The sequence below is a fragment of the Adiantum capillus-veneris genome, chromosome 29, assembly GCF_014529385.1.
Source record: "Adiantum capillus-veneris isolate H3 chromosome 29, ASM1452938v2, whole genome shotgun sequence".
Lineage (NCBI taxonomy): Eukaryota > Viridiplantae > Streptophyta > Polypodiopsida > Polypodiales > Pteridaceae > Adiantum > Adiantum capillus-veneris.
This window is the reverse complement of record NC_140959.1, coordinates 54,335,040-54,344,374: the sequence shown is the minus strand read 5'-3', so window position 1 is coordinate 54,344,374 and position 9,335 is coordinate 54,335,040.

Genomic DNA, 9,335 nt, shown 5'->3' with positions numbered 1-9,335 from the left:
AATGGTGTCATATATGTGGAGGTATTTGACAAAGATCTCAACCTTGTGATAGTGGTCACAAGAATAAGAGAGCAATGCAACCCTCCGCAACTTTGGCATGACATCGTGGATGAGACCGCGGAGAACGAGCCCTTGCAGTTCTATTTCTTAATTGGTGGGACGCAAAGTAATGCAACGAAGGGAAAAAAATTGTCTGTAGAGAAGTGACTGGCCGTGTCCAAGGCCATGTCCAAATCATGCCAATGTAACTTGAATGAAGTCCATTGGGCGTAACTTCTTCTTTACTTGAAATGTATATTCATGACTTCCATTCCAACGTTTCTTGCAATTTAAATCTCTTGTTTCAATTGTGAGATGACTCCCACAATTTGGTTATATCTTATTTCAATTGTAATATGAAATTGACTCGCTACATGTGTCCCTTTGTTAGGTGGAAGTGTGGTTACCGTATATTTTGAACAACATATGCAGAGTTTGATGTATAATCTCTCTCTCTCTCTCTCTATCTCTCTCTCTCTCTCTCTCTCTCTCTCTCTCACACACACACACACACACACACACACACATACATTTCCATGGCACCACATTGAGAAGTACAAAGAATCATATTTCAGCCGTTTTTTGACCTAGTAGACAGAAGTTCACTCTTTTCATCATAACTTCTTCATTTGAACTCCGATTTAGGTGGTTTATAGCCTCAATCGAAGAGCACGAAGCCCTCTACGCATTGATGTAAAGACATATTTTTTCTAAGCAATGGAAGGCTTTGCTGTAACAGCATCTCAAAACTGAAAAAACTATCAAAACTTTGCATTTTTTTTGCCGACTTGAAGGCAATGTCGGACAAAACTCGCAAGGGTGGAAAATCCACACTCGCCATGGAGAGTGATGCAAAATATCCAAGGGATTTGGATGCTAATCCAACCACATCGTCTACAACAATGGAAGCAATGATCATGGCTTACTTGATCTTATTACAAGAAACCGTCAACAAGCAAGGTGAAGAGTTGTGCGCACTTGCAATGGAGAATTGTACTTTAAGAGTTCTTGTTGTGGAGAATGAGCACCTCAAGAAGGTTCTTGAAATGCAAACAACACGCTTGGTGCATCTTGAGAATGAAGTTCAAGAATGTAAGCGCTCTCTTGTGGACATGAATAAATTGAAAGAGAACTTGAGCAAAGTTGAGAGTGATCATGTATTGAAAGAGGCAACGATAGATACAATACGACATGATGTATGTGAGATGAGAAATGCATCCAAATCATGGGCTGATATATGTAAGGATAATGTGGTTTCTACATCTCCTATCACGCAAGCCGTTGTCCAAGCAAAGAATGTAGAGAATGTGGGCACTAAAGAATTGCAAGAACGGCAAAAACGCTCAAAGAACATTGTCATTTGTGGAATCAAGGAGGAAAGCATGGAAACACCCCAATCTCTTGCGGTTGCTATTGAAGAGTTTTTTGCTACACACTTTCGCATGTCTGGAATCATGGCTTATGGTGCACATCGAGCTGGAAAACAAGGAGTCCCTCGCTTGGGAGAAACACCTATTGTATGTACCATGGCTGATGAGGTAAAGAGAAAGATTGTTGGGGTATAAAGCCCAATGTGGTCGCCCAGGTAAGTGGGCGGGCCGCCAGGTATGTACATATATTCTTTTGTAAAAACCTAATAAGAACTCACTATGCTCTGCACATTACAGTAGAGCGAGTTCACCATATCGTCATGCTCTTCTTCTCGCACTCTCTCTCGCGTCGCACTTCCGCTCGTACTCCTTCAACTGGTATCAGAGCTCAGATCGAGACTCGGGGCAGCACTGCAGGAGGCTAGAGTCACCAGCTCGGATTGGAGTGAAATTCAACAGGCGAAGACACGGCCCCAAATCTCGGTCATCTCGGTCACAGTTCGGCTTCAACAAAGGTCTGAACAGGCCATTTTTGACTACGTGGTCTCGGCGGGTGCAGATCCGACTCTGCAGATTTGGGGTTTTCGGCCTACGACTGCAGATGCTGAGGATATCGACACTCCCAGAGTGTTGATTTGTGGTTGTCTACACATCGAAGGACGGCTCACAGTTCTTGGAGGCGTGTCACATACGACACAGGCACATCTACACAGTCTGTAGGCGACATCCACTAGTTCATCAGGTAGCTTGTGTTTGCTGCTTGATATTCCAGATTTCATCCTGACATTGCAGGTACTTCCACATGGGATGTATTGTCAGAGATGATGTATGTCTGTTGAGGGTTTGCTGGCTGTGAGTCACGCAGCAAACAACCTCCGCAGCGGTGAGAGAGTCTTCTTTGCTTCACACATGAGTTGTGTGTGTGTGTGAGTCAATAATGCCTTTGAATAATCAGCCCCCTCTCTCTCTTGGTTGACACCTCTTGCTATTTTTTCATGCTGTAGCCTCATTGGACCTCCTCAAAGCTAGCCAATGGTAATTAAACAATATAAGTGATAGCCTTCTGACATGTGTCCCCCTTTCCCATTTTGTGAGAGCTTTAGGTAATTAATAAATGCAACTAAACTCTCATTGGACCCCTTTGCCTCCTGGCTGCTGAATGCTCATTGGTCCCCTTGGGAGTCTATCCAATAGTCTTCTAGAGAGCTTAATTCTTATTGGTTCTTTTATTAAGTGTTTTTAAATTAATTAAACTAGATTTACTCTAGCCTAATTTTCATTGGTCCACCTCCAAGGCCATCCAATAGGATTTGAGTACACCTTGTCGGCATCTGGGCTAGGGAGCTGACATGTGTCCCTCTTTCCCCTTGTGTACAAAGGGAGCTTGTGTGTGTGTGTGTGTGAGTGAGTTTCTCTCTCATCCCCTACTTCTTGGGCTCGCCCCCTCCTATGTAGGGCTTGACAATGACTTTTGGGACACACACAAAGCATCCAATTTTCCCTAATGTTTACCTTTGGACACAACCTTTGAATTTTGGAACCTTAGCATTTTGGAAGTCTTAATGGGCTGAACCTTAGGGTCTTTTAAGCCCATTGTTGCAGATAGCTCTTTTGCATATGGCCCCCCTTTGGATCCCTATTTTCCCTCCTTTGGATCCCTACTGTGGCTGCTCTGCCAACTTAACCAATATTCTAGCCTTTTCTCCCCTGGCACTTCCCCATATTAAATGATCAATTTAACATGAGAAAATCATTTAGGAGAATTAGATATTGATAGTGTGTGTTTCTCTACAACCCTAATTCCAACAACCGACTCTTGATCAATAGGAATAAAATTTGAATAGCCTGCAACAATTTGAGAGCGCTGGTACCAGAAGGAGGTGAGAAGGGACTATGTGTTGATCATGTACTTGGCCACCAAAGTGTCCAGTGCAACCTCACAATGTATGTTGTCCACCTCTTTAACATACCACCCTCTAGCCTCCATTAGCAATCACATCGGAGTGACTATAGACATGCTATACCAAAACCTCCTTAACAATTTTCTTGCCCACCTCCACTTTGAAATCTAGCACTGGTGCTTTCCATGCTGAACAAAATAGATTTGATGTTGAGGATCTTTTCCTCCTTCTTGGTTGCATAAGAACCCAAGAACCTTTGTATATTGTCTGTTGTTGCCATTGACTATCTAGTGATAGAGCTTATGGTTCTAGTTGGCCGAGAAGCTCACCTCATAGAGTTAACCATTCGTGTTGCCATGATTAGCTCACTAACCGTGTGAGTGTTTCCATGCCCTAGCCGGGTAGCTCATCCCTCTGGATTGATAATTTTGTTGGTCATTGGAGCTATGCAACAATGGGACCCCCAATATTTGAGTCAACGTCAGTTAACAGAAGCTGCTAAAGACAAAGAAGGATGAATACAAAGAAGCAGTAAAGATTGGAGTTACATATTTTTCACGTTTTTCCAAAATGGTCATGTATTGTAAATTCCTGATTTATTTCAAGCCATTGTAATATTTCTAATGTGTTACGGGCTCAATGGGAGTTCCAAGTTGTAAAGAACAGATCAGTTGTGTGCCTAGGTTGCAGATTCAGTAAGTGGTGGAGCCCTAAAGGCCTTGGGCGCTCGAACATTGCATATTTTTACCCTAGGTATATAAGGCAGTGTGTAAAAGAAGGTATGTGGCTATGGAGTCCTTGAGCTTATCCTTGCTCATGAGACTTGATTAACACTAATCAATGATTCATTCTCTTTCACTATGCCTCTCTCATGCTTCTTATGATTGCCTATGATGCTTAGATTAGCTAGATCTTAACTAATAAGTGGTTAATCCCTCTCTAATCTTGTGTGATTGCCCTCTTTTGCTTCTGTGTGTATGTAGGTTTGATTGGAGTGTGGTGCTTGATAGATCTATGTGTGTGTGCTTGCGATTAGTGTGTTGCATGATAGGATTAGTGTTGTGTGCGTCTTGCAATTGTAGTGTGTGTGATTGGGTTGATTGGAGGTGAAGAGAATTGGATGTGGAGATTGCCCTTCATTGTGGCTTAGCTCCTCCATAGGTCGAGAAGTTCACCTCGTAGAGTTAACCATTTGTGTTGCCATAATTAGCTCACTAACTGTGTGAGTGTTTCTTACTAATTTGCTATGAAGGATTGGAGCATTCAACCATTCAAATTGATCTTCAATGGAAAGATAATCAAGGTGGTATTCTCAACCTCCCTAGAATCTAAGGATGTGTAGAATTTTGTAGAGATCCCACCATGATGCGATGCTATGTTGGATTGAAAATTTTTCGATTGTTCAATTTCATGCTGTCGTAATGCCAAAATTTTAAAGATTTGGTGGCATATGAATTTGACAAGTTTCAATTGTTAATTGGTGAATGTGCGTTTCTAATTGGGTGCGTAATTGAGTTAATTGCATGCTTGGATGGTCAATTGAAAGTATGTGTGTACTAAAATCAAGTGTGTATGCATTCTAATTGAGTGTGTGTATGCCTAAGTTTAGGTGTGTGTGCACTATTTTGCCCATGTTTGTGCACCTAGAAATCAATGTGTGCTTAATGATTTTTCAATTGTGATGATTGATTTGTATTGTGCTCATGACCAAATAATGATTTGTGAAGTCACATTGCAAATTCGACAAAATTTACCCTTTTGTGTGCGCACCTAAAGATTGGTAAAAACTGCCAATTATTAGCGTGCCTAAAAAGTGTTAAATTTGCATGGTTAATTTAATGTGTTGATTAAATATTTGATGTGTGTAATGGTTAATTGTTGTGTTTTTGTGCTCAAAACTTGGATTTACACACTTCAATTGCGTCGAATTTTGACCTAATTTTGTCGCAAATTTTGCCGGTTTAATTGCCTAGTCTTGATTTTATTGATGAAATTGCTCGGCGATTGAATTGATGTGATTTTATTTGGATGTACTATTTCCCTATGTGTGGATGATTTCTAGAAAATTTTTGTGTATTTTTTGGATAATTTTTACAAATTTTTGGTAAATGTTTTGCTAATATTTGCATTAATATTTGCTTAGTTCTATTAAAAAAAGAGATTTTGCGATCTTTACGAGTTGTTTTATATGTGTGTTTTCGGTATCGTTTTGAGCGCAATTAGGCCTTCATTCGCTAAATTTTGAGCTTTTTACTATTTCCGAGGATCGGGTTGACGATTGTGTCGTAAATTGTATTTTTGGTAAAAACTGCTATTTTTGGTGTGATTTTGTGTGTTGGAAATGAGCGGTTGTGAATGAGGATGATTTTCTAAGGTTCCTAGAATTTTTGGGGAATTTTTTGGCAATTTTTGGGATTTTCTGGCGATTTTTGGATTTTTGGGTGATTTTTAGCGTTTCGGCTATTTGTCGGACTAAATTCGGGTTTTTTCGGTTCTCAAGCGTGCCTTTCGGTGCATGAACTTTCTTCGTCGAATAGATCTTTATGATCTTTACGGTCAACCACCACACACACACATGTGTGAACGCACCTTTACACACACAACCCACATTCATTAAGCTACAAGAAGAAGAAAAAAAAAAGGGACCTCCCATGTCTTCTTTCTCTCTTTCCTCAATGTGACTACTGCTAAGTCATTGGGAGCCTTTTGTCTTTTTGCTTTTTTTTTGTGTCATTGACTTTTGTATTTTATTCATTTCATTTTGTTTCTTTTCATTTTAATTTTAATTTCCTTTTTTTCTCTTTCATTTCATTTATTTGTATATTAGTCAAATAGAAAATACAAAATGAAAATCAAAAAATTCACAAAATAAAAAAATCATAGAAAGATTTAAAATTTTCCAAAAAAAGAGAAAAATTCACAAAAAATTAAAAACCTCTTAAAAATAAAAAAAAACTCACAGAAAAATAGAAAAAAACTCATAAAAAATCATTAAAAATTAAAAATACACAAATAATTCACCAAAAATCATAGAACATTCATACAAAGTCACGGAAAATCATAAAAAATCATAAATTGACCGAAAAAAACACAATAAATCACAACAGATTCTAAATTCACGGAAAAATTTAGAAAATTCACAGATTCACACAAAATTTTATTAAACATCAAAACTTTTCCAAAACAAAAAATCGTACAAAATCATAAAAATATCAAAAAATTAAGAAAATTCAAAATTTTATAAAAAAATAAGAAAATAAAAAAGAAAGTTCCAAAAAAAGCTAGAATCGAGAGCAATAGCCACGAAAAATCGACAAAACAGCTAAAGTCAAAAATAGCAAAGCAAATCCAGGAAGAGCACCGCAAAAGCAAACCAAAGATCAACGGGAAAAAAAAGATCGCGAGCAGTAGAAAGTTTTTAAATTTGTCAAAATCAAGGTGAAAATCGACCAATCACAAGAGATTGCAGATGAAGCTGTTCAAGGCCCATGTTTTCATCATTTCAAAAGGTTGCAATTAATTTTGAAATTGTTAAGCTAGAGTTAATCAACTCTTGTGAGTCTGAAGAGCAGTCAACTGCAAAAGTGCTTTGACACAAGCAGTTTTATCAAGCCGAAACAACAAATTCTGCTAATCGATACCAAAATCTTCTAGGAGACAATTTTTACAGAACCAATTGACATGGACTCAAGTGGAGCCGAGAATTCAAGTATAGCAGAGCAAGCTAGTAGCAGTGGCAACACATGCACAACTGCAACATAGCAGATTATGCAACTATATGGCTACAATGGGGATAAATTTTTGTACACAGATACAGAAGGTCATAGGTATCTTATGAGCAGTAAAAGCAACACAGGAGCCAAGATCCTATTGATCAGAGTAAAGACAGATTCAGAGAACTCCCAGATGTTCATAGACTTCAGTGGAGCCAGATATTGCAAGCTTAAAGATAAAGTGCAGATAGAAGTTCAGAAAGTCAACACAAGTGGTTATCTAGAAATTTGCACAAGTACGCAAAGCATCCATTTAGTGCATATGCAATCAGGGTCATTGTACATGGACTACAATGGTCAGATCTATAATTGAGAACTAGAATTGCAAGATCTAACAGATCAACCAATTAAAGCCAGTCTAATTGGAGAACCAAGTCAAAGGCAGTACAAAGGTCAAGATGGAGCAGTCTACAGCTTGATGCTCAGTGTTTTAAAAGAAGATGCCGACAGCTTAGCAAGCACAGAAACAAAAACTTCTTAGCTAGAACTTGACGTGACATAACCAAATGAAATACCACCAGTCATGGCGAATTGCTCAGATTGTGGACGAAAAGGTGGACATTTTTTTGAAGATTGTCCTAGAAATCTAGACAACAGGGATATATCACCCGCCAAGCAAGGTACAAAGAAAAATAAAAATGGGAATCTCGATGTAAGTGCATCTAACTTGTCACTTTTAATGCAATCAGATGATTCTGCATTACCATTAGAAGCACCAGTAAAAGCACCGCAAGTTCAAAATCAGCATAAAGATGCACTGGCACCTGAAAATATTAAAATTGATTCTTTGAACAATAAATTCTTGCATGAATTTGGTCAAGGTGTCCAGATATCACCTAAGGTTGAAAAGACTGTTAGGTTTGCAAATGATTTTGCATCCACTGTCACAAGTGTGCAATCATTCACGAGTCTAAGGGACACATCAAATAGAATGATGTTAGCATTGTATAGTACGCATAATTCATATGCACACTATGTAGACCAAAAAGGAAAACTGTACAAAAAGGATCAACCAGTGTTTGAACGGGCCACATACCAGCTCATGTAGAAGTGCGTCTTGTGATAGATCAGAAATGATTGTTCATTTCAGAGGAAAGAATCTATTATAGCCCATCCTCTCTAGAGCTGAAGGATATTACCCGAGTGAACCAAGAAATCTGTTTAGAGAGAAACTCTCCTCCATCGAAAATCATACTTCGAAATTGTGACCAAACGAGCATATACTTTGACCAAAACAGTCGTAGCTATAGACGAGAGTCTAGCATCTATGATGCCTTGGGTCGTGAAACCACAAAAGCTCATATCATAGAAGACCCATGGGATAGACAATAGTAGGGCAAAGATAATGCTATCTACATCTTGACTAGGGGAATAATTTGTCATGTTTCAAGGAGATACATAGGAAACTATGCAGAAGGTGTACATATGCTAAACATCAACAGTGCTATCCAAAGTGTACCTTCACAGTCCAAAAAGGTGAGACTAAATCAGAGCCAAACAATTTTGAACTCTTACAATGAAGCAGGCTATAGTGATCACCCTAGGAAGGGGGGAGCTGTAAATCCATCAAGCTCAGCTTATGTAACAGGAAATGCTACACCAGTTAGAATCCCTAGAGCCATTAGCCAATAGACCCCTTCAAAGCAGAAACCATTGAAAGATCATATGGTTGTTGGAAGTTTCCAATTGACCCAGATTCCCTTAGAGTCTGTAGAAAAATGCTTCTATGAAGATCATTAGGGACAAAAGTTTCGACTGATCTCCATAAGTCAGAGTAAAAAACTGACAAATCCAATAATGTTCAAACAGTTACATGTGACCAAGCTCACATATGCATATCAAGATGCACATGGAAATGAATACCAACAGGTTCATGACCTTGTACAAACCCCTATGGATGGTAAGGCTGAAGTCAAAGACTATCTGAAGATGATGCAAAGCCTCAAGCTATCATAACAGGTGACAAAAAAGTCAAAGTCAATGGGAGCTAAAGTTCAAAAGGCTACACAAAGGTCACCACCAATATCTCCACAGAAGAGACAGATTCTTCCAAAAAGTACAATGGATATTTTAATGTCAAAGGTTACTCAGATGCAGGTGGAAAATGCTCAACAATTGCAAAAAGGTGCAATATCACAACCAATGGAGTCAACATTGATTGAAGCAGGTGGTCAAAGAAAAGAAAATGCAAAAAAATTTCAATTCAAGGAAATTGCCATAGCAAAAGCAATCAATACAGAAAGATATCCTGA